The sequence below is a fragment of the Anser anser genome, assembly GCF_964211835.1.
Source record: "Anser anser genome assembly, chromosome: 2".
In the NCBI taxonomy this organism is placed as follows: Eukaryota; Metazoa; Chordata; class Aves; order Anseriformes; family Anatidae; genus Anser; species Anser anser.
In genome coordinates, this window is record NC_139721.1 from 101,407,369 (window position 1) to 101,433,330 (window position 25,962).

Below are 25,962 nucleotides of genomic sequence, written 5' to 3' on the forward strand. Positions count from 1 at the left end.
CTTTATTTGATTGTTTTTGCCAGCTGCTTTATGCACTATCAGAGGGAGCAAAGCAGTGCGAACTCTTGCCATATGCCAGGAAGGAATGTGCGACCACTGGCATGAAGGAAGATGTGACAAAATCACTGGGAGCTCTGATGGGAAGCAAGTAGGGAATAGCATCTTTTGGTAGGTGATGGAGAGCGTAGGTGAGCAGTGACAGGTGTCACAGGTATAGGTGACACATGCCTGTCAAATCACTAAAGCATGCAGCCCTCTGAGCCTCTTGTTTCATGTGCATGAGCTTGTTTCTTAGCTGAAGAACACACGCTTCACAGCTGATGCTCTTTTCAACCACAAAAGAGCCAGTGATTCAGCTGCTAGCACCGGGGCCCTGTGAGCACTAACAGCCCCAACCAGCCTCACCTGTAGCCTTCCCACACCCTCAATTAAGGATGAGCCTCGTTTAAGCTGAGCCCAGCTTAAATACAAGGCTCTGCCTTGCATGAGCTAAGCCATATTGCACTTATGAATCTAGCCTTGTTTATTAGATTGGTCCTGGGACATCTTGTAGGTAAGTGCTCTCCAGTCCTGTCTTCTAGATAGATGTGGGGCCTACAGTGCATCCTTGCCTGGGGCCCTGCCTGTGCTGCTTCTGGGCAGAGGCTCATGCCCTCACTCTGTCAGAGGATGGGCCTTGTTACCAACCCCAGCTCTGCTCACCCACTCATGGGATGGTGCTCTATCTGTGGGGGCTGGCCTGCTATGGGGCCACTTCTGGCCCCCTGCTCAGCCCAGTTGTGGTGCAGCACTGCTCACGTAGCTCCTTGACAGCCACAACCTCCCTGCAGAGAAGAGCAACCTTACGTTGTAGCAGCCCTGTTAAGACAGGCATATGTTGTACAGTTAAGTCAACATGAGGTGTTTGATCTCCTGTTATGTGACGCTTACTTGTCCTGGCTCTATGCAGCAGTAATAAAATACAACTTTTTGTCCGTGCTTTTTAAGAAAACAGACTTCTGCTTGCCATGTAGGATGACCTAGAGTCAGATTAGCTGATCTGTACTTTCCCACCCTTATATCAGAGGGGAAGATGGCCTAAGCATGTTCAGCTCAAGCACTTCCCAGCTGACATGTGTTGAGCTGAGAGATAACAAGATTAAAACTAGCAGAGGGTAGCTGAGGGAATCACAAAGGTAAGAGAAGTTCCATGACAACTTTCTCAAATGCAAAACTTCAGTCTGAAGTCTCTAGGGAAGACTGTCAAATCTCACTGCACAAGCACAGAAAAGAAGAAAGCAAGCCACTGTCCTTAACATAAAAGCATCTGGAGAAGCTATAAAAACAAGTGAGAAGAGTTGTTGTGAGAGGGAAGGCACGTAATATGCAACAGGTTATTCTAAATGTATTTAAGGATGATGTTGTAGTACACAGACTTCACATATAATAGAGTCTGAAATGAGGCTCCTGCTGGGATGGTTGGTTGTCCAGCAGGGAGAAGTCATAGGCAGTTAAAAAGCCATCTGAGAGAGGAAGAAAATCACACTTCTCATTTCAAATATTACATCTGAACATTTAGTTACAGAGCTACCAGAAATAACAGTGCACATCGTAACAGTGAAATCCTGCATTTAAACACATAATTTTCTACTGATAGTTGTCTACAAGGAATTTTCTATTTACAAACAATTAAAGGCACTCAGCCAGATAGGCTGCTATTCCATTTTAGAAATTTTAGAGAGGTATACCCTGAAGCCATGTGAAACGCTTCAGTGAATGCCAAAGGAATTCAAAAAGATTTTCCAGTTTGTCTCTTATGTAGGAAAGTATTTCACTGGTCACCTATGACATTGTTGCATGAAAAGAGGAATAAGGAATTTCCATCTGATGACAAAACCCATTAATACTTCTTTACAACATCTGTAGGTTCAGAATCATAAGCCATAAAACTTTTGAAGAAGTAGTGATATTGATATTTTTTATTTGTGGGATTTCCCTGTGTGCCAAATTGAAAAGTATGTGAAATTCAAATTTTGTTTCTTCTCTGAATTAATTCTCAGCTGGAAGAAATTTTTAATTCTGCGTTCTAAAACAGACATCTAAATTTGTGAGTGATTTTGTTATAAAAACATAAACAGTTCTGTCCTTGAGTAAAACAAATGAACATGTCACTGTATTTTTATCTGTGCCAAGAAAGTCAAACAAAAAAGTTACTCTTCCTGAAGTCCACAGATATTTAAAAAATTTTTATTAACATTGCATCCATGTTTTATAGTTCTGCCCTTACAGGAAAATAAAATGGAAGATATTGTTATAACTGTTGTACTAATTGAATGCATGATCCTTTCCGAGTTATTAAATTTAAAAATAAGTTTACATGTCTTTCCTTGTCACTTCATATGTCAAGCTGTCAAGCTTTCTATAGAATCTATTGGGTACTGATAACCCAAAACAAGATAACTAAATTACCTTTTTTTCTTCTTATAATATACTATGAAATGGTATTAGGAGTTTGTCCCATTCCATCCTTTTTTTTTTTAATGCTCTTGTCCTAATGTTTTGAATACAGATACAAACATTTTGGTATATGAAGCTATTGCCTGTGCTTTGAATCTTTGATAGCAGTTACTCAAATCTGTGTTTCTTATTAAAGTTTTTCTACTTTGTAGTCCAGAATCTGTGCAAAAAGTGTAAGCCTCTTAAAATGTAGTATATTATTCTACTCCATGTAAAGGCTGTGGGAACTTAGGAGCTTGAAGTAGGCTCCTCTGACGGGCTAGTTAAAACTTGTTTTGTTTTGTTTGTTTTTTGTTTTGTTTTTTAAAGCAGTAGCACAAATTACCAAACTTTGCTTTGTGAAACTAAATGAAGTGTAAAACTGCATTTTGTATTACACTGGGGATCAGGTGCCCAAAGAGACAGTAAATAAGTACTGTGTTAATAGCAGGGAAACTGTGTCAGTTTTTTGATGATGGATTCATTATTCTCCTATCTACCATGGTTATAAACAGAAAGGGAAAATAAGAGGGCAGGAAAGAAAAGAAAAAAATCAAAACTTTTTCTCTTTCCACTGGAATTCAATGCAAGTATCCTCTGCCTCTCATCCACTTGAAAATGTTCTCTTTATCTTTCCACCTACTAGTTGAAGTTCAATGTTTTGGTAGGCAAAAATTCACTCTGATACTGAGTTTCCTACCAGCCCTAAATATCTGCCATCTGAAGTTTTAACAGAAGTCCAAAAGAAGGGAAACAAAGAGCTTTCTATGAATTGGGCTGAATATCACCATGTCACCACAATTTTCTAGGTTATTAAATATCCACATAAATTAGTGGTATAAAAGGGCTTCAGATCTTTTTTTGTTGTTGTTTCCAAGTGTAGGTGTATTAGTCATCGTATCTGTGTAATCTCTAATTAGACTTCTTTTATGCAGATAAGAGGAAAAGCTCAGTCTGTTTTCCTCTTTCTTCCGTGACAGAGACCTGGAGTTAGGAGAGTTCTTAATTCCAAGTCTTTTAGCACCACCTGCTGTTCACTACTGTGGTCTTCTTTGGTTTGTTAAATATAATCGTACAGAAACTGGTCAAAATCCAGAAATTAAATAAACTGTATTTTGGTAGGGGGAAGAAAAATGTTCATATCCAAAGACATGTCTGAACAGGAGCCTGTATTGGGTGACTGAGTGCAGAATATATTACAGTTGTGATAACCCAGGCATTTTTTTCCTAGGCCAACCTTCTAGCCATATCTTCGGGAATGATAAACCATTGTGCAAACTGAAACTCCTCTCCTCCTGAGTAAAAGGAATCATAGTGCCTTTTCAGCTCTCTGCCTCTCCCATCATGTTACTGCAAGGTAAATTCAGTCTGGGATCTTTCTGTCCAAAAAGAAGTCTTCAGTAGGAAGGGCAGTAGCCTAAGTGAAAGTCTTGAGGTGAGTTCTACACACTGTGGATGATTTTCACCATGACATAGACAAAATATATATATATAAATAAATCAGCTCGTGCCCAAAGGATGTCACACTGTGCTTAGGACTCAGGGGATCTGCAGTTCTAGCTCTGCCATTCACCAGCTGATTAATTTGGGGCACTGCCTGGTTCCCTCAGTTCTCCACCTGTAAGACATGACTAACAAATCCTATTTTGTTATGTGCTGGTGCTTTGCTAACTCTCTGGAAGATGCAGAAACATATGTCAGAGACTGAGATGCTCAGGTAGCCAGGTACTGGAGAAATCTACCCACATTTGGTAGAAGAATCTACATAGTTGGACATATTTCGGCTTTGTCACTGCACAAAGTCCTTGCTATAGCTAGGATAAATGAAAGACCTCAGACCCTGTTATGTTCAGTAGCAGTCAAAGACAATAAACCCACAAGATGGGTGAGAAGGATCTGACGCAATGAGTATAGTTGTCTATCTCTATATTCCTTACAAAATATTGAATACAATGGTTTATGTAATATAATGAATTAATGTACTTAGCAAATTTTCTGTTTTTAAAGGAACACATAGGATAGACTTAGACAAATAAGAAATGTTAGTTTTCTGTTTACAAATGCTTTCTTCACACCATGTTATACAAATATTTCTAGTCCTTAGTTTCCATCTCTTTGTGGCACATTGTCCATGAGATCTTCCCATTGGTATCACCTCCTCAGTATTGTTTATAAAGCAAATAATTATTTACTTTTTCTGCTTCTATGCCACAAATGGTTAAACTACTAAATGAAATATTCCGTCTGAATTCTGCAAGCTAGAATCAAAAAACCTTCATGTTTTTAACTGCTACCTGATGTCAGTACTGTGTAGCTAATGACCTGAACACCACATATTTTAGAATCACAGATGATGCTATCCATTTCCTTATGATGTCAGCAGTCTTGCTATTAACTGCTGCTGGAAGGATCCTTATGTGAGAAACTCTGAGCTCACAATAAATATACTGTGAACATGCAAGCTATGACAGTGAGGTCAGGTAAATGGTGACAGAGCAATATGCTCCATCAGTGATTTGAGGAGGTGGGACCAAGATACAGTTGACCTAAGCAACCAAAGGTCAGGCCTCAGTGTGTAGTTAGTAGAAAGAAGGCAAACTGATGATGGAATCAAACATCTTTGTTATCTTGGCAAGTCTGTGTGTTTCCACAGCATTGTTCTTCTTCCGTAAACACTGAAGGAATCAAACGAGACCATTTCTTTGCTCATGACTTCTTTAGTTAAAGGGTATTCGCATGAAAAGCTTCCTTACATTGCTTTTTCTCTGGTGACCCTTACCAGCTTCTATCCCTGCTTTTGTGTGTTTTTTTGTTTGTTTTTCTGTCTGATTCCTTAAATTCTCACCGTAATACTGCTTCAGTCATGACCACCCAAATACAATTATGCAAATCTGGTATTGGGTCTCTAAAGCTTGTACAGTATATTTGCATATCAAATAGCTTAGTTCTGTCACTGTCCTGAGCCCTTGTTTCCTGATTATCCCTAGTGTATTCGCATTACATTGTTACAACACATTGCTGTCATTACTTCGCTCAGTTTGAAAGGATGGGAAAAAAATGAAAGTGGTAGTGTGTTTGTTTGTTTTTAATTATCTTATGGCCACCACACAGGACTCAGGTGAAACACTACGGGGCTGCTCCCCTGCAGAGACAGACTATCCCCTTGAGCAATGTGGATTTAGGCCAATCTTCTCTGCATGACCAATGGGCTGGAGATAGCCCCCGAGGCCAATGCCCTGGGCAATGTAAAGCTGCAGACCTGAAAGCCCCTCTAGGCTATACAGACGAGCCTCCTTTAGATCCTGTGGGGTGGTGTGACTCCTGCCTTTTAGTGACCTGTGGTGTGACTTCTGCCTTTTAGTGACCTGCGAGAAGAGAGCAGCCATGGCCTAATATTATTAATCCAAGCCCATTTCAATGATATTTAACCAGAACCATAAAAGCACCCTTCATTCCTTGCAGCTTCACAGGCTCCTTGGCATGTGTCCATGTGCCTACTACTATTTTGTAAGTCATTAAGATCTTTCTTCCCGAAAGGACAGCACAAGACTTTTGACTGTCTTCATCTGTGCACGTAAGAGGACACAAAAGAGGTATGATTCTCCTCCTCCACTGAAAATCACTCTCTACAGAGAATCGCTCTTCAGTCATTTCCCCATTCTTAATACAGCACTTGTCTTTATACAATTCAGCACCTGATCCCCAGCAGCACAGGATGCAATTTCACATTGCAAACAGCTCTATTCCACTCCCAAGTACATATGCAGTGCACACACTACTCACTGCTGTTTTCACATCGGGAATCTTTTCTTTTAGTGTTAATGGGTCCAACCAGCCCCCTAAATCCGAATAGCACAACAAGCTATTCCTTTCTTTTCATGAATTTCACTTAATGCATTGTGGCTGTGGAATTGAATAAACTAGTAGAAAACAAGAGCCCTGCACCACCATACTAAAAACAGGAATGTCCTTTGGCACCTAAAGGAACAGAACTTTATTAGGAAAAGTCAGATACACAGAGACAGATTCAGGAGATTACAGCTGCACAGGTCAGCAGGAAAGAGCAGCAGTAATAAAGAAGACAGATGATCTGCAGTACTCCTGATTGTTGCTGCTACACCAGCAGAGGTGCAAGTGCTTCTACCACAACTGGAGAAGCTAATACCTTTGTCTTGGAGGTATTTCCTTGATGTGGAGTTACACTGCTCTAGACAATGCACTGTGGTGCATAGGTGGTGACAAATGTGCCCCATGAAGTGTCTCTAACACAGTGTTTCCTCATCCTTCACAGTGCAGCAAGGATGTTTTTGCTGTTATAACCCTCCATGTAAAAAAGTATTACAGCAAAAATTATGCAGTCACTTACAGCTAAGATCTACCTCTTTCATGCTCAGTTAGAGCATTTTTGCTATCCTAAGAATTCTGAGAGATACACTATAATCAAAAAATATTGCAGGAAACTTCTCCTTTAATAATGATCTCCCTTCCTATTCTTTCTGCTCCACTAACATGAGAGAAGAGACACTTTTCCTTAATAATAAGGATTGGAAGGTCTGAACAAGACCAGTCTCCAGCACCATAGCTTGCTGCTGCTGCTGTTTCTGTGGAATCTTTGTCTCATTGAGAGCTGCTGTCACTAGCATCAATAATTTAAAGCCACAGACACTATGAAGTTGTAAATAATTTAAACTATATAATTCATGTCCATCTTTATTGCTGCAGCTCTGTTGGGCTCCAAGATTTTTTATACTTATATTTATACTAAGGAGCACATACGGTAGCCAACCTGTAGCAGTACCTTAAAAACAGCTTGTATTATTTTTAGTTTTATTTAGTTAACATTTCCACATTATGTTCTTGAGAGCAGAGGCCCTAGCATACAGTAGCATTTTTTCATCCTGGTAAACAGCAAGTTCTGAAATTCTTTCTGTTAAGATGTTCCCTAGAAGAATAGGAACATCGTTAACTCATAGAAAACCTTTAAATAAATAATAAATCAACAAAAAGAAAGAAAGAAAAAGAAAAAAAGTTCTCACTGCTTGCTAGAATGTTATAGAAAAAAATGTATTGAGATGTGCTGCATCCAACTACTTGGGACTTAAAAGAGCTCTACAGGATTTTCCCCTGTTCATAGAATGAGAAATAATGCTGTTTGTAAAGAAACCTTATAAAATTTTCCTTAAGGACAACTTTCTGAGAAGGACACTTTCCAATAACTTGAGGTTTCTTCCCTGATACGAAGCATTCATAAATCATATGCTAATTAGTTATCTGAGTTAAAAAGCTATGGGGCTAGGTAAGTCTCCCAAGTGATAGTGCCTTTGAACCACTTTGAACCTTAAACATTCCAGTATTACTGGGATATATTGAGGGATTGTTTATAGGTTTATAAAAGGAAACATCAGAAATCAGTGCAGTTTTTGCTCATGAGAATAGTCCTTCAGATACCAAAGAAATTTTAATAATAATTAATAACAATTTTTGCCTATAGGGATAAGGTTGATGAAGTGAGTAAGGCTGCTAAACTCAATTCTTGATATGCTGTGGTTTTTTTCTGATGACAGTAATGAAAGTCTTCTGCTTTGGACCTTGTCTAGAGCTTGAAAAAATGCTTTTTCTTGTTTACTTTTTTTGTTCCTTCTTTTTCTTTTATAATAGGAAGAAAAAGTTGTGATTTTTTTCCTAAACATTGATGCTATTGCTTTAATAGACTATCCTGGGGGGTGAGGGAATGTTGTCTCTGGCAGGAAGCCTTTGTTGGATCTCTTTCCTGTTGCAACAGTAAGTTTCAGAGCCTGCAAAAGAAAGAAAAGAAAAGAAAATATATTAAAAAATAAAAATAAAAATGTCACTTGTGTGCTGACTACCTAGCTTAAAAAAAAAAAAAAAGTGAACTATAATATTTGCAAGGGCACAAGAAATCCCTAGACATATTAAAAAAGGTGAAAAAAATCCAAGGTTTCTAAAGAAGAGTCATTCTTTCTCTTCTACAAACTTTTTCCAAACTCTTTTCATTCCACTTGCTCTCCCAGCAGCCTATGTAAAAATGTTTTCCATTTGCACCAGTAACATCTCAATCCTAAAGAGATGTCCTAGACCTACCAAGTAGGATTAGATTAAAATAGATAAAAATAGATTAGATGATAGAGAATGTTTTTATTCATTTTGACATAGTTGGTTTTGTTCATTTTTTCTGAACAACCTGTGTTCTTGGTTGCTCTGAGTTTTAATCCATTGTGTGGTCTACTCTAACTAGGCTGTTGTAACTCATGAAGGATTCAGCTATATGTTTTAGTCATAGTTATATGTCATAGATGTTTCATATATGTCATGACTATATTTCATATAGTCATATATGTCAGTTATTTCAATGTACAGGATCAGGCTTTGCTGGTTGATGTATGTGACCAAATGCAAGTTTACTTCTGAGCTAATAGTCTGGAGTACTTTCAGAGTCAATGGAGGAAAAAGACGTAGGAGCAACAATTAGCTGTGTCAGAAATCATGCTTTTGAAGTGCCTATTTCTCCCCATTAGCTATAAGGGGAGCCAAGGATGATTCCTTCAGAAGTGTAAATATCTACACAGTGGAGATATAAAGTTGTGTGAAATTAATTAATCTTTTCTCTATCATTCTGAATGACATGGAGATCGTGAAAGGGACAGACGATAACACATGCTTTAGATTCAGTCTTCCGACATAGGCAGAGCACGGTATTATTCCTAGTGCTGCTCGCACTCCTAGATTAGCCAGAGCAAAACTTTGCACAACAAAGTCAAACGCAGTTCTGCAACAGTCGGACAGGCAGGAATTCTTCATTCAGCCAGTACTAGTTTGAGGAGAATAAAAAATATCTCTGTAAATCTCAGATTTCTGTACACAAAAATGATTATACAACTTTGCTGCACTCAGAATTGACCCCAAATTGTCAAAACTTAAACTGATTTGCCTTCTCTTGGAAATGCTGGATGGTGTCCTCAAGTCTTGCCCTTTTAGAATTAAGGAGCTGATTCTAAGCACCTTTTACTCCTGTTGTCTTCAACAGCAATTCAAACATGGTGTCAGCTAAAAGATGTGCAGAGAGAGATCCAGGCACCATTTTCTTACCATGCTACTTGCCAGCACATTGAAAGACCACAAAGTTAAACCTCCACAGCTTCTTCTAAGGGCACACAACGTCTGGCAGACGTACACTGGTATCTGAGAGGAGGAGGCTAGGCTTAGAACATGGACAAAACTATCATCATCTCCTGGCATGTGATGTTCTGCATGTTGCAGCTGAATAAGGGTTAACAGTCTGCAGCAAATGCATGGTGAAGTGTTTCACTGTGTAACGTGGTCAGCAATAAGATTATTACAGAGCATGAACTTCAAGGTCCCATTTAGACTACTTTAAGAAGGTTTTTAAATATTCGGTTCAGAAAAGAAATATCCAGGTAATGAAAATGGATTTTAAAATCAGCTGTAAACATCCTTTAGTGCTTTCAAAGGTAGCCCTTAGCTGCTTTAGCTAGGGAAATCCTAAATTATTTATTTCAGCAAGTTAATGGTAAATAATAACATTGAGCTTAAAAAGCCACACAGCTCCAAGAAATTCTGAGTGTGACCTCCAGTTTTATTTTAAAATTATTGCAGAAGATTGTATCATTATTTGGAAATACATGAGCAAATTAGAATATAAACCCACAAGTCACAGAAATGTCAAGCTCTGGGGTCCTCATTATACACTTGGTGATTCTTTCCTATCCAGAATTACTAAAGCCTGATTTCATGCTGCAATTAGCATTGTTTTAAATTAGATTTTTTTATAAATGAATGTCTGTGGCAATAAGCATGGAAATCTTTTACTGAGTTTTCTAGTAGGCCAGAAGAGGGGTTCATGGTTCAAATCAAGTATTCTATTTTTACCACCTTGGGTCCTACATCACAAGTTAGATGTTTCCAAACGACATCAAAGAATGGTTTACTCATGGTAACTCATGAAGGATTCAGCTATATGTTTTAGTCATAGTTATATGTCATAGATGTTTCATATATGTCATGACTATATTTTATATAGTCATATATGTCAGTTATTTCAATGTAAAGAAAAGAAGGCTCAAGACAGGAGGATACTAATTCTAATTAATCACATGACAATATTCTTTAAATTATAATCCTTATTTTCACTGTACATTTAAGCTTAGGTTATAGAACTTTCTATTTCTAGTCCCATTTTTCACGTAGTTATTAAAGGGAAAGCTTTAAATTGACATACCCCAAAATGTTCCTATGCGTTCACTTTTTTATGTATTTTAAAAATGTTCAAGACTTCAAGATTTCTTTCCTTGATGAACTGGAATTCCTGCTGAAACTTCCATAGAGGATAATTATGCTTTACATCACTTTCTGCAAACTGTAGTAGCGGAGCACTGGCCAAGCGGTACTCTGTTTACAGACTGTTTGCAGAGCAATGGTAGATTAAATAACATTTATGTAAGCAGCCTATTAACACGTTAGCAGACTCTACTATATCATTAGTCTTAAGTGGCCTAGATTCACCCCATATTACTTTGTATATTTACCTTACAGGTCATGTTAGGAGTTGATCATTAGCTTCCAGTGTAGCTGGAAAGAACTTGAGATCTCACGTAGACCAATGCTCTCCTGGAGATGCTTAAACATTGCACTGATAATGGTGTGACAAGGTTTTTAATTCAGGTGTTCAGGAAAGTGCATGAAGTTAGCCTGGGTAAATCTAAGCTTTGGTGTCTTTAATTACTTACTAGGCTACAGAGTAGAGAATTGCTATTTGATGCTACTGAGGTTCCTTAGCTATTTTCCTCATATTTACCGCAGCGTCTTCCTGTGGCCTATTACTCCCACAGCCCATCTCCCTGCCCTGTCAAGAAGAAGAGGAACATGCTTCTCTTTCAGTATTTTAAGTCAGTTCACTTAGTCTTTTCTCAGATATGGAAATATTGAGAAGAAGCAAGAGTAAGGAGAATGGGAGAGGAATGGAATAAAGACAGGCAAGTTCACATCTGCAGGCCTCAGGATAAGACTTTAGAAAAACGTATTTTTAAGCTGATAAACCTGAAAAATCTCACCTTTGGAGGTAGAGAATATGCAAAGAAATCCTTTTTATTTTATGCTTCTCTAAACACTAGAACAGTTTCTCCACTTCCAAAGCTTCAATAAATAATAGCAGTTACATATAAAAAGCACTGGTTTTGAGAAATAGTTATTTCACAAAAGTATACTAATATTTATCTGTTTCATCCATATTCTGACTGTGACACCTACAGGCCAGAGGAGAGCTGTGCAGAAGTGAAGATTATTGTTAGGTGAAAAAAAAAAATTCCTCACCCACTCTATGGCATGAAAGGATATTTATGATGAGGCATATACCACTCATGCTAATGACGGTACTGAATTTGCATGCTTGTTTGTTTGTTTGTTTTTCCAAATTTAGAGCAGGAGCAAACAACTGTTTTCCTGAAACTCTCCACTGACATCTTTAAAGGCATAGACGTAGATTAGTGAGAAAGAACTTTACTAAAGGGCTGTATAATGCCTGAAAAATCTCTTCACTCTGTGTATCTACATCGTTCTGTATAAAAATGCACAGATATTAAAATAGAGTGCTTTTCACCAATGGCTATTGAAAAATTACTGCCTGAAGACAATTTTGACAGTTTTTATCTTCTTCAAATTGAAAGAGGTCAGGAAAACAGGAATGTTTGCAATTGGGCAAGGGATGCTGTAATTTCCGTTTGCCACTGTGTCCCATGAAAACAGTGAGTTCAAGTTGCCTTGGGCTTGTGAGACATGGTGCCCAATCCAGCTGTGATTATAGTTTCAGTAGTGACTCTATAAAATGAAAACTTGTTCAGAACTTGAACACATGGCATGGGCAAAAGGTTTCAATATAGAATCAAGAAATACAAAGGGGGAAAAGGTTTCAATACAGAATCAAGAAACCTGGTGAAGACCAGATACATCTTTTCAGAAATGTCACCCATTCTTTTTACCTCTAAGCTCCTAACCATGTGCTACATTACTGCAATCACTACTTGGATAATACAGTGCATGTAAAAGCTGGAATAGAAAAGGTCAACTTCAATTAACACCAAGCACTATCTGGTTTTCAGCTCTTAGTGTACTGCATAGGCGTACCAGTCTTATTCATCAGAGCTGCTGTTCACACTTCATGAACACCAGCACTTTTGTTCTTTTTGTTGTGCATGGCAAAATATCAGGTATTTGTTTTTAGGGTTTCCAAATCTCCCAGTCTCTGCTTGCTTTGTCCCCTCTTCTTTCTATGAAAAAAAAATATATATATATATATATATATACATATGTATAGCTTTTGATTCTTCTTCCTAGGTACTCCTGAGTACTTCCCAATGGGAAGAACCATAGCCTGTGTGAAGAAATAGGCAGTTTATTTCAACCGACTCTATGAAAGAAGTGGAGACTCCAGTCAAAAATCTATTTATTTTACTGAAAGTCTTCTAACATGATTGTCATTAGCAAACAAGTTAAGGAGCCAGATTTAACTGCTATCGAGTATGTTTCACTACCAACGCCATCTACTATCTCTTATAGTCTGTCTGAATTTATTTCAGTTTAACAGAAAACAATTTTCATCTCAAAGTCTGTATCAAGCAATTGGTGCCACTGCCTCCTATTCTTCATTGTTAACAAAGTGCTGTGACACAGCTAATTCTTGTTTGTATTGTCTGTTTTTGAGAGATATGGTTCCAAACTCATTTTAGCTTTCCTTCAGTGTTACATTTCAAGACTTATTGATTTACGGTTGAAGGAAAATTGTTAGCTTCATAACAGAAACAGAAGGACTTCGTGAGTTTTAGGTTTATCTAAGGTTATTCTTTGTTTTTATTATCTCTTTTTATATTTATAGAGCTGTACTAGTTATATTTTCATTTTATTTTGCATGAGCAGCATCTCTGATTATTAACTGAATCTTGCAAGATTAACAGAACCAAGAGTTTGTCATGCCAGTTTCTACTTCTGTACATTGAAGGATTATCAGGGTTGTCTATAGCAAGATGTCCTTCTACTTGAAATTTGTCAAAAAATGTTCTGGTACCTACAATGGGAAAACGCTTCCTCAAGGATGTATAACCTAACTCCTGTTCATAAAGCTTTGTTACAGACTGAAAAGACTATTCCATTACCTGAAATAGTGAAAGATTTGCAGACAACACCAAGTTGGGGCAAAGTGTCGATCTGCCAGAGGATAGGAAGGCCCTGCAGAGGGACCTGGACAGGATGGCTCGATGGGCAGAGGACAATGGGATGAGGTTCAACATGGCTAAGTGCCAGGTCATGCACTTTGGTCACAACAACCCCATGCAGCACTACAGGCTTGGGGCAGAGTGGCTGGAAAGCTGTGCAGAGGAAAAGGATCTGGTGGTGTTGGTTGTTGTACTAAGCTGTGGTGAGGCCACGCCTTGAGTACTGTGTTCAGTTTTGGGCCCCTCAGTACAAGAAGGACATTGAGGCCCTGGAGTGTGTCCAGAGAAGGGCTATGAAGCTGGTGAAGGAACACAAGTCCTATGAGGAGCAGCTGAGGGAACTGGGATTGTTCAGTCTGGAGAAGAGGAGGCTCTTATTGCACTCTACAGCTACCTGAAAGGAATGTGTGGGGAGCTGGGGGTCAGCTTTTTCTTACAGATAACCAGCGATAGGACTAGAGGGAATGGCCTCAAGTTGTGCCGGGGGAGGTTCAGGTTGGAAATTAGAAGATGTTTTTTCTCAGAAAGAGCAGTCAGGCATTGGAATGGGCTGCCCAGGGAAGTGGTGGAGTCACTGTCCCTGGGGGTGTTTAAGGAAGGGTTGGATGTGGTGCTTAGGGACATGGTTTAGTGGTGACATTGGTGGTAGGGAGACAGTTGGACCAGATGATCTTGGAGCTCTTTTCCAACCTTAATAACTCTAAGATTCTAAGATTTCTCATGGGTTCCAAAATCTTTGTTTACCTTTCCTATTCCAGGAAGTGATTCAAGAATGAAAAAAATGAAAAAAAAAAAAAAAAAGGCAAGATCAGTATCTCCCAAACAAGCAGTATCATAGATTTCACTGTCCCTTCATGGAAACCAGGGGCCAAGATTTGTTTTTCTATAAGACAGCTTGTAACACTGGAATATGCAGTCTTCAAAAGTGAGGACCGAACCTGGGCCACCTGGGTCTGGCACAAACCAAGTTACTGTCATGCGAGGAAGGGATTGGAAGAGCAGCTTTGACTTCTTACACTGCTCCTTCTATGTTATGTTTATAATACAATGTTAGGCTTTCTGGACTTCTATTTGAAGTGTCTCAGGCAATGAGATTTTAATGGCTTGTTTAGAAGAAAAGAGGTCTTCTTAGAAACTGACCTACTTTAGCTTTATTTCTAAGTTTTAATCTCCAAAATGAAGAAAGTCTAGGAATACAGTAAGATACACATTTTGATTGAAAATCTTACCCTTAGAACCCTAATCCAGATCCGTTCAGGCTTCTCTCTTAAGCTATTATTTGTAGTCATAATCTGCTTTCTCTACCTCTAGCAATCACTTGTCTTCTGTGATGTTTAATATTGCTCTATTTCTTCTTTTATTTGTACAGCATCTTCATCATGCACACACTCAAATCCAAGATCAAAAAAAATTCCTAAGAAATACTGTGACAAATAAAGACCGTCTGGTAGGCATAAGCGTAACTGAGATGTGAACCAAAAAACTCAATAAACACTGAATCATCATTAATCTAATATACATGCAAAGTCCCAAAACAGAATTATTTTGCAGTGAGTAATGCCTTGCCAGTGGGGTACTGTGCACAGCGTGATTAATTTTCACAGTCTAATGATTTCCCCCCACCAAGAAAAAGCCACTCCAAATTTATTTTGCAGCATCAGTCTTAAATTTCATTCATTCATTTACTCTAAAGTATAGTTGTGATTTTTATCTACGGCAATGTATTGGGAAATGTGTTTCATCCACCTACACAAATTCTCATTACTTTGGCTTCAGAATTTGTAAAGTTCCTCACTTTCTGTTACAGAGGGGAAAATGTATAATGCAGAAGGACAGTGACACAATTAAGGTCAGGCCACTACTTCTGATCCAGCCAAGAAGGAATAACATGTTAATTAACCACAAAGATTTGACTGATGGTTCTTTTCGTTACAGATGTAAAATGCTACTGAACAACCCACCCCTTATAATTAAACATCGAGTGCTAGCTTGTTCCCTGCGCTGCAGCACATGGGTTGAAATTCTGCCTACTGAGTCAATGAGTTGTACCAATGTCAGAAAAGCCAAAGTTTCAGTAGGACCCACACCTCACTATCACATCCTGCTGCCCTAAAACAGGGCACGAGAGTTACTGAAGAGAAGACCTGGGCTCCTTGTAGAGCTGCTAACATCTACATGAACAAAGACATGATATTCTCTTACCCCTTGCATACTCTCCTCTCAACAGGAACATTTAGGAGCCAGTGCTAATATGCCAAGGAAAGGGTTTGTTCTCACCTCAGGGAATCTATTCTTTTCCATTCCTGATAGTCATCTGAAATAATGGTTTATCTACTGTTCTTCTATTTTCTCTTAATGTTAATGACTGCAGAGAAGTTGGATTTTTTAGGTTTGGATATTGGGAGAAATTTCTCTACTGAAAGAGTTGTGCGGCATTGGAATAGGCTGCCCAGGGACGTGGTTGAGACACTATCCCTGGAGGTCTTCAAGAAACGTGTAGATGTAGAGCTTAGAAGCATGGTTTAGAGGTGGACTTTAGTACTCTGATAAAGGTTGGACTAGATGATCTTAGAGGTCTTTTCCTACCTGAGTGATTCTATGAAGAATTTCAAAATCAAGAGTTTAAACCAAGGAAAGTCCACAAAACTCTCTCAATGTGTATACAGAATAAACAGGGGGAAGGATGTAATTTCAGGAGCAATTCAAATTACAGATCATTTTAAATTATTTATTGATATTTAATCAATGAGTGATACACACTGTTCCATTACTTATTAACTTATTGTAAAGCCTATCACAGAGTGTCTTAGCAGAGAGCTCTGTTGAAGGGTTTTAGATCCTCTAGTTGTTTTTGGTAGTACCTCTACTTTTTTTTTTTTTTTTTTAAGGACTAACTACTTAGGAAATGTCCACTGAATTGAGTATAAACAGTGCTTCTACCTTCTAGCTGACTTTTTTATTCTGTTCAGCTACTTTGAATCTATTGGCCACTAACCAGGTATGTACAAAGAATCTAAGCTCACAGTAGAAGTTGAGACTGTCCTTTGACATAGCCAGATCTAACATTAAGTTTTAGGGCCTTTCTAATCTCTCAGCTACAAGAGCCACAGAAAACTTGCTCCATTTTCTGAACAGCTCTGCTTTCACTAAAAACAAGTCCTCATGGTGACGTGCTGTATAGCATTGATGTGGCATCTGCTGTGAAATCCCACTGGTGGATGCTTCTACCTTTTACCATGTTTTTGACGTGTTTTAGAAATGTGGTAAGCTATTAGTGCACAATAAGCTCATGGGTTTTTAGTGGTTCTCCTAGAGTCTGTAATCATTTTAACCCAAAATACCACCCCCACCACTGTTGAGCTCCAATGCTATGTGGTCCCCACAGGTAAAAACTACTGTCAGACAAACAACACAGATAGCTCACAAACATGAGAGTGTTACCAGAAAGCCAGGTTTCTGGGGGCTTTTTTCCCACATAGTCTGCTTTAAGCTAAAAAGAACATCAGGGTGGTTGTGTGTTCAGCATTAAAAAGCATCTTCTGGAGCACAGTACTCCCGAATATGTTAACGAATCCTTCTTCCCAAACCCTTTCCTGAAGAAATTGCATTAATGTGGAGGTTATGCTCCATGTGCCGTGACCTTCCAGCCCCTACCCTGTATCATTCTTTCAATTTCTCTACAGATTTTTCCTTCCTTGCTTCCTTTCTTGCTTCCTTTTCTTTCTTTTCTTTCCTTTCTTTTTCTTTTTTAATTTTCCCCAAGAGAGGCAAAATTTTACCATATCTCTCTCCTTGCTCTCTTCATTTTACACCATGCCAGGTCCTCTACCCTAATTTCAAACACCTTTTGGGCCCCAGTTCTTGCAGTACTAATGGGTACTAGTGACCCTCAACCATTCTGTGCAATTTTTCATCTCATCATTGCCTACACGCTCACATTGCATGCTGTTTGTGCACGTGCTTCCCAGTCTCTGATTAGAGATGGTTTGGTTGTTTTTACAAATGGTGCATTATAGGAATTCTCATCTTTTAATATTAAAATAAGTAATTAATCTTCCTCGCAAAATGAGCAGTTTTATTGCTGCTGATTAAATAATATACCTAAAATACATCATCTACAATATTTTTTTGCCCATCAATCATTCCATGAGTTATTCAGAAATATTCATTATTACACTCTGGCACTGGTTCTTTGGAGTCAGGGTTATAGATAAAAATATACTTTTAGCATAGTTTCTCTCAGCAGAGACTTGGAGTGGGAGTCTGTGAGGGAGGGGAAGCACCTAAAAGTTAAAAAAAAAAAAAGAAAAAAGAAAACAGGAAAATGTAGATAAAGGAATTGGCTGGAAAAAAAAAAAAGGTTAAGATCAGGTGCTTATGATTCTGTCTACACTGTGACTTCTTTTTCTCCTTCCTTTCAGAGGGGGGAGGTGCTGCAGTTCAGTAATGAATTTGCTGTATGCTGAATCCAGACTGAATCTCCAGGAGAGGGAGACAATGAATAGGACAGTAGGAAGGATTGAATGCTGATGTCAATTAAACTGAATCCATGAAATAAATGAGGGGTTTCAGAGGTTGTTCTTCACAGCCATTTCAGTTTGGTATGCAAGGGACTGCTTCCGTTTTATTGCAATAGTAAATTTCAGAGTGCCGCGTGAGAGGGAATATTGGCATTTCAATCAGGGCAGCTTCACACACACACGCACAGCCCACTCAACTCTGTGTTGAAAGCTTTATGAAAGAAAGCCTGTAGGATATCCAAGAGATTACTTACAAGATTCTAAGGGATGGAGTTTTACGAAATCCTTATAACACAGCCTGGTGCCCTTGTTGAAGTGAATTTGAAGTATGCCCCTGAGCTCCTCAGAGTCTGCAGACAATGCTCACAGGTATCAGGGTATACATGCATACCTACATTTATTACAACACACAGACATACACTCGTTTCAAATACGAAGATAAGGTGTCAATCTTTGTGATTTTAAAAAATCAATGGTGTATGTAGGGGCTACTATTAATTTTCATTACCCCATCAGTCATTCAGCGAACAAGGTTTTTCCATGTTGCTCTAGCTTCTGAAAAGAGAAAGCAGCTATCGCACAGGAATGAGGGTGTGACAGACAAAACAGGATTTTGCGTTTTCATGTAACTGCAAGCTACACCATCCTATGTCTTAATATGTTCTAAGAATTTTCTTGAGAAGCTAATATTGCATGAGAATAAAATGTAATCTTCAGCACATTAGTAAAATATTTATAAACTACTTTATTTCTACTAGAAAAAAAGGGACCTATTCCACATGTGCAAAGAGAATTCTCAGAGGACCTGCAGATATTCCTTGGCCAAATTATTAAATCACAGTGTATTTAATAAACTGGAAATGCCTTTGCCAAATGTTGTGATAAAGGATGCTCCCCAATAGACTATGATAGAGAATATTTTCACTCTTACTAAGAGAGAAAATTAAATTAGTTACATTATTCAGAAAAAGATCCTGGCACATAAAATTCTGATAAAGTTCTGGAAACAGAAATGACAGTTAATTTTAAATTATAGCATGTTTATAAATAACAGGAATAGACCCTGATACTAATAGACCACAGACTGGCGACATTCTGAAACCTTACACCCCATTGTAATTGCTACACAAATTAAATTATAATAGAGCTCTCATTTTAAGATGTATTTTTCACCACAGTTGAACTATCCAAATAAAGCTATTGCAGTGAAACAGGTTTCTCAGAGTAATTTGATAGCTGTATGGGAGTTAGGGAAAGGACCGGAATCTGGATTTAAGAAGATATAAAATAAAGCAGCCCATTTCTGTAGAGAGCCTTTTGCCACCTCTGTGCACAAATTGCCTCAAATCAATTTTCCTTAAACTTCTCCTGTAACTTAAAGCACCTGTCTCAATGCCATGGGTTTAACTCCAGACTTCAGGTGGTGCTGAATTCCTTTTGATTTTGCTGTGCAATTGCTGCATTACTTGTAAAATTGTTTAGTCACAATTAGCCAGCTGATGCATCCAGTCAGTGACAAAATGCCATGTATTGTTTCCTGAAGGTGTGGACCTCATCTGTTGAATAAAACAGAAAACTAGTTTGAGGTTCCTGTTTCCTAGTTCTTTGAAGACCTTTGAAGTTCTTTATGGCTATTTAAAAGATGAGCCAAGCTTGCCTGCCTGACATGAACCGCTGAGCTACTCTACTCATTGGAGCTTGTGGATGAGCAACGGCGGCGGCTTTGGACTTTGAATGTATCATGCAATTACTCTAAAATCCAAGCCAGAGCTTGTAATGTGACCACTGTTGTTTCAGTTTCCTTAAAGAGCTAGTAAGTCTTCTGCTGTGAAAATCTGATGAGAAAGTTCACCTCCTCTGTGATCTTGCACACTGAGATCCTTGCTCTGACTGCAAACCCACAGGGCTCAATAGCTGCCTGAATAGCAAGGTGCTTCTCTGCAGAAGTCAGCGTGGTAGACACTGGACCATAATAGTTCAAAAAAAAAAAAAAGCCTAATGTTACTTGTTCTTGTTTATATTTTTTTATTTGTTTGTGTTTTTGTTTTTTGTTGTTGTTGTTTGGTTGTTTTGTTGTTGTTGTTTTTCTTGTTTGTTTTTTTTTGGGGGGGTAGAGGGTGGAGTCAGGGAGGTAAATGAACTTCATTGGTTTAGTCCCTAAAAAAATACAGTGGCAAAGTAAAGGCAGGTAACTGCATGTAAATGTATATCATAACTCTATGTAGATGTATATAGTTAAGTCCTGCAAAATAAATTTGGAGTAATTATGAGTAATTATGCTTGGTCTTTTCTAGACTAGTTGGTCTTGTCTGCATTGGTTGGTCTTCTTTAAATATCAAAATTCCCTATTCTTTTAGCTGCTTGGCATCTCCAGTTGGTGTTGAAGATATCACTTTCCATTGACACTGACAAAAATATGAAAGATGATCATATCTGTACTTACAGATCTGAGAAAGCAGCCTGGAACAGTGGTAAGATCACATTCAAGGGAAGGCAGGAGAATAAACTCCTGAGCACTTAGCTACACACTGTCACCTCCAGGTGGCTGAGCGTAACTCGGAGCCAGAACTGTAATCAAAGTGGTACTTCCCCTCCAGCACTAACTGAAGGATAGGATTAAAAATGGGAGGAGAAGAGGAGCAAGGAGAAGGGGAAGTCACTGCCCAACTGCCCTGCCTGGGGCAGAGCAGTAATGTCTAATACCCCACCTGGCAGCAGCAGCTGTAAGGAAAAAATGGGCAAAAGTGGGTATAAACATTTTGCTGTTCCCAGCAGTACTCTGTCCTTGGAAACTGCTTTTTGCTTTGTGACAAGTGCAGGTGACAATGGCTCTGCAGGGGGTTGTAGCTCCCGGTGGGAGGGAGCCTGCCTCCCTCTACATCTGGGGCGCAGAGAGGCCTAGTGATGCCAGCTCGCTTTCTCTGACAGCAGAGGATATGAATTGCCCAGCAGCCTTTGTGCTAGCACAGCCAAACAACCAATTATAAGCTGCAGATATGGCATACATGCTGTACTGGCATTGTTCACAATCCACATGCAATTCAAAAGCCACCATTTAACCACCCTTGTCATAACCTCAACCTTTCAGAGACTGTGCATTGTCACTGAAACAATTGTTTTCTCGTGGTTTCAGGTGCCAAAGAAATCAGCGCACTCCACAAGTTTTATGCCTTCTAGCAGTTCCATTCACTTCAGACAATTGGATCAGCATTGTACAGCTGCTATTCCTGCAGTTTTTCATCATTTGCCTGAGTTTATACAAGGGATAAAACAGAGGGCAATTCGTCTCTTAGCCAAAGGAAAAGAGCTAGCATTTCTCTCCTGTTGAAGCAATGCAAGTGTGATATAAAGTCTGTGGGATTTGAACAGAGATGCAATTCACTGGGGAAATTTCTAGGTAGAATCCAGCAGTTTCCTTGGACTGATTACATTTGCAGTAATTGCACATTACAATCAATTATTATGCAGCCACAAAAGGCAGCTCTGAATCAAAAAAAAAAAAAAAAAAGGAAGCAGTAAGACAGAAAAATCTAATTGAAGGATATCACGGAGCTATGGAGTCCTGATTTATTGATGATGGGAAAGGAGTCACGCTCTACTCATGTTACAATTTCATTAGAAACATGATACAGCTATGCAACTAAAATGTGTTTAATGTAAAATCTATTATATTTTCTTGTCCTTATTGACATAACATTTTTCTGTTCATGTGGAATTTCACACTGAAAAAAAAGGCTCACTATCAACAGACTGAAGATCTTACCCCACAGTCAATTAGGAATATTCCTTGCATCTCTGTTGTATAGTCTAGCAGGCACAGGGTAGTCCTATATTATACTGTCAACATTAATCTTGAGATGGCATATATAGCTTGTTTTGATCTCAGCCATACCATTTTTTTTCAGTGTTGGAGTTGTTATTGAAGTTCCAGAATGAAAATACGGACTATGTCTGGGAAAAACAAACCTTACTCATTTGAGGTGCAAACCAAGGAAAATGACAGATGGAGGGGAACTGCATCAGGGTTAATAAACTGTACCTGCTGCTCTGTTTAGTACACGACAGTTCAGAGTACAGTATTTCAGACTGCAAGCCTGGCTTCCCTGGGGATGCTCAAAGCAAGCCTGGGGAAAGCAGGGGAAAAAATATTCCTTTGCTTAACCACTTCCATTTAGTATTCAGTACAAGCCAAACAGCTGGAAATCCAGGGAATATTCAGGAAAGGTTTCTCCATTAGCCAGGTCCTGAAATGGTTATGATTCAACAAGCAGGAAAACTGCCCTGCTATAACATTTAACTATCAAATTTCTGTGCTTTGTTAATTCAGGGGAAGGAAGAGGCAGGAAACTACCCTCTCCCTTAAAAACACTTGTGTGAGAAGTAGTGGCAAAATAGTCATTAAGATTCCTGTGGTGCTTTGAAGCAAATGTTAGGCATTAACCTTTGATATATTCATTAATTCTTCCACATTCTTCCATTTTCTTCTCACAGTAAATGAGACATTTTGACCTAAACAGTTGTGTAATACTAGTGTATGTTATTAAAGAAAAGGGAAGTGATTTCACAAAAACAGGGAAGTGATTCCTATGTATTACTTACCTTCATCACAAGAGGGTGATAGGGCTTTATTAGTAAATCATCCTTAACATCCAGAATGAGAGATGTTATAGGAAAACACAGAAATGTATGTTTATTACAATGCCCTGGTAATAATCACGGGTCCTAGGGGTTTATTTTGACCCTCTTGTTTAATTTAAGGTCATAGTAGTCTCCTGTGCTGTGAGCTGTAATGTTTAAATCCTCATTAAGCTTATAACCTTGCAGTTTACCTGCTAGCTCACTGGTTTTGTCACGTTCCTTCTCTGTGGTGGGTCTGGAAGCCAAGGTTTTAAGCACCGGAGGTCACTATATTATTACTGCAATGTTCAGCAGGTAGTAGAGAACCCCACCAACCCTAGCATAAAGGGAAAATGCGCAGAACAGACAAGATCAGGACAGACATAGGCTGTATGTGAACATGAATAGGTTGATCTTGTTTATGTAGGCAAGCCTACTCATGCCCTGTTCTTCATAATATTCAAGGAAAACAGCCTAGAATCTGGACAGTCAGTAGAGCCATATACCTGGAAAGGAATACAGATCTGACCATAGGCAGAACACATGTCTTGGGAGGGACTTATAGTTTAAGACTCCTCAGAAACATCGTGCAATGTTTGATGACAATGCATATACTGGTTTTATTAAATATTGATAGTCTTTATTCCAATATCTCACTCCTTATCCATTATGATTTAATCTTGTTAACTACAGAGAACAAGTGAACGGTGATTTAACAGTGTTCTTGAAATCCATCCAAATACCATCTAAGAGATGCGATTTCTTAAAACAATTAAACTATTCCCCAAATTAGAGCCAATGAAACGCATCTCTGTTGTTTCATGACGACAAACATTGTTCTGCCAGAGTATAGCAGTACAGAATAACTGACAGTGTAATCTCATTGTAAATAGTCTTCTACCCTGGGACTTTCACAAGCCTTAGCTCAACTCTGTCGGAGACAGCAGTACAGTACAATGGAAATTGCCCTAGTGAAGGTTTGATAACCCTGCCTCTCAGAGTAGCCCATATACTACACAAGTCCTTGCTACAGTAATCAACCACCCTTCAAAAAAGCCTGAAATCCTGAGATGTTCTTGTGAATTATGAAGAAATCCATTGGCTGCTCCTGTAAGGTTGGGTTTGAGGCCCTGCTGACTGAAAGACAAGGGCGTGTAGTACTGATCTGAATGGCAACAATCCTTTATCTGAAGCAGTACCTACAGTGGTAACTGTGTAAAGGAGCAGCCCCTGTTGGTACTTTCATATATTTTACTTTTGGAGATCACTGTTGGTTGATTACTTAATGGCAGAACTTAACAATAAGACCAGACTCACAGAAATCTTTCTTATCATCTCCAACAATCTCTTGGTAGCCGTAGGCTCTGCACGACCATGTAAAGGTCCCCTGAAACCTCCCTCAGATTTTAGCCAGATAGGTCACAATAAACTACTTGTTTATTTTTAAAGCCATTTGGGGGTAACTCTTCTTATAGATTTATTCTGCAGAAACGCCAGAACTGTTTTGTACCCTGTGAAATACTCCTGTGTTTTGATCCTTCAGATTGTGACAGAACAAAATGTCACCATAATACACAGGCATTGCTTTATTTAGAACACACATACGTGTGAAAAACATCCCCACTCTGAGGCACTACACCTCACCCTCGAGCCCTGCTAGCAGCCCTGTCAAGGCCATCATCATACAATCAACTTGTCTGCAGCAAGTGTACTTCATAACCCAATAGTGCTGCTCTATGTACACAATATGAGTCACCAAATTATCCACCCACAACTTCTAAAAGAAAGGGGTGGGAATATGACCCTTCTTCATTGTTTCTCATAGTCATAAGGATTTATGTTAAACAGACATGTAGAATGATCAACCATGGTAAACGTAAGGCATTTAAACAGAGATAGTTTGAATTTGGGAAACTCAGAGTGAGCCCAAGTCATGACTTGTGCATCTATTCTAGAAAAGCAAGTGGCTGAGGGGAAAGAAGGTGATACGTAAGGTGTAGAGCTGGTCGAGCTGCACAGGGAGGGAGCATTCATGTTTAGTAGTGCCATTATGACCAGTCATGAGGCTCATGAGTTTCTGTTGCTATAAGGCTCTTCTGTGATTGCATTTGTGCATTCAGGCTGTATTCTGTTTAAAAAAATGTCAAAACAAACCTCCACCACACAGGACATGGAAGTGATAGAACTGGTCTAGGAAATCAGCAATTATGGCCATATATAATAACTACCAATGCGCAGATATACAGGGTTCTGGCCATCCAGAGGCACCAGTGTTGCTTCATCCCCTGACACACCAGTTTCTAGACTTATTTGGGCTCCTTGGCCACTCATACCTCAGCATGCAACCAGCAGCTAGTGTCTGAGAATGGCTGTGAGCAGGACAAGCTGTCACCGCACAACAAAAAGGACAAAAGGAATGAGTGCTGTGGCTGAGTCACAGCATGGGATCATTCATCTCTCAGTGCCTGCAGTGCTAGGATGGGCTCTGCTGTCACCCATGGCAGCATCCCTTGCTCTGCCATGGTGAGTCTCACCAGCCTGGTGGGATGCCTGGCAATCACTCACGTGAGTGTGGCAGCACAGCCAACTCAGCTAATAAGTCAGCCTCTCTAGATGGGGATCGTATGTGTACTCTCTCTCAGGAGCCTACAGAAGCAGTCAATACATGGGGGCATTTACTTGAATAGGATTTGGTAATTTTAAGACACATGCTATTTGAATTCAAGGTTGATGTGTGGCATGCTTATTAAGATGAACCAACTTTAAGCATAAGCTCATATTCCAAATACAGCGTGTACCAAGAAAAACACAAAATAATTGCTGTACTTATGTCAAAATGATGTTGCTGTTTGCTCTAATAGAAGCAAACAATGAAACACTTGACTTCTGCTAGCACCCTTGTTATTAAAAAGGATTTATTACTGTGACGTCTAAATCTTGTGGCTGTCAAAGGCAGCTTGAGGGCACACCTGACATGCAAGGCCCTTGAGGTTTCAAAAACCGAGGTGGATTTTTTTTTTTAATTCCACAATTTATGACTGAAAATAGTCCTAAATCCCCACTCTCGGGGGAACATGCTCCCTCGGGGTTAGCCCCGACACCTCCCT

At 39.1% G+C, this 25,962-nt stretch overlaps 1 long non-coding RNA gene across 2 annotated transcripts; it reads left to right on the forward strand.

Annotated features, from left to right (window-relative positions):
• The first annotated feature begins 493 nt into the window (after positions 1 to 493).
• On the forward strand, positions 494 to 21,528 carry LOC310894367. 2 transcript variants are annotated; one of them, XR_014579862.1, is made up of 4 exons: positions 494 to 553; positions 3,707 to 3,910; positions 11,763 to 11,882; positions 12,844 to 13,630. It is a non-coding gene; the product is annotated as an uncharacterized lncRNA (long non-coding RNA). The 2 variants fall into 2 exon arrangements; XR_014579861.1 differs by lacking the exons at positions 11,763 to 11,882; positions 12,844 to 13,630 and adding an exon at positions 19,782 to 21,528.
• The last annotated feature ends 4,434 nt before the right edge of the window (positions 21,529 to 25,962 follow it).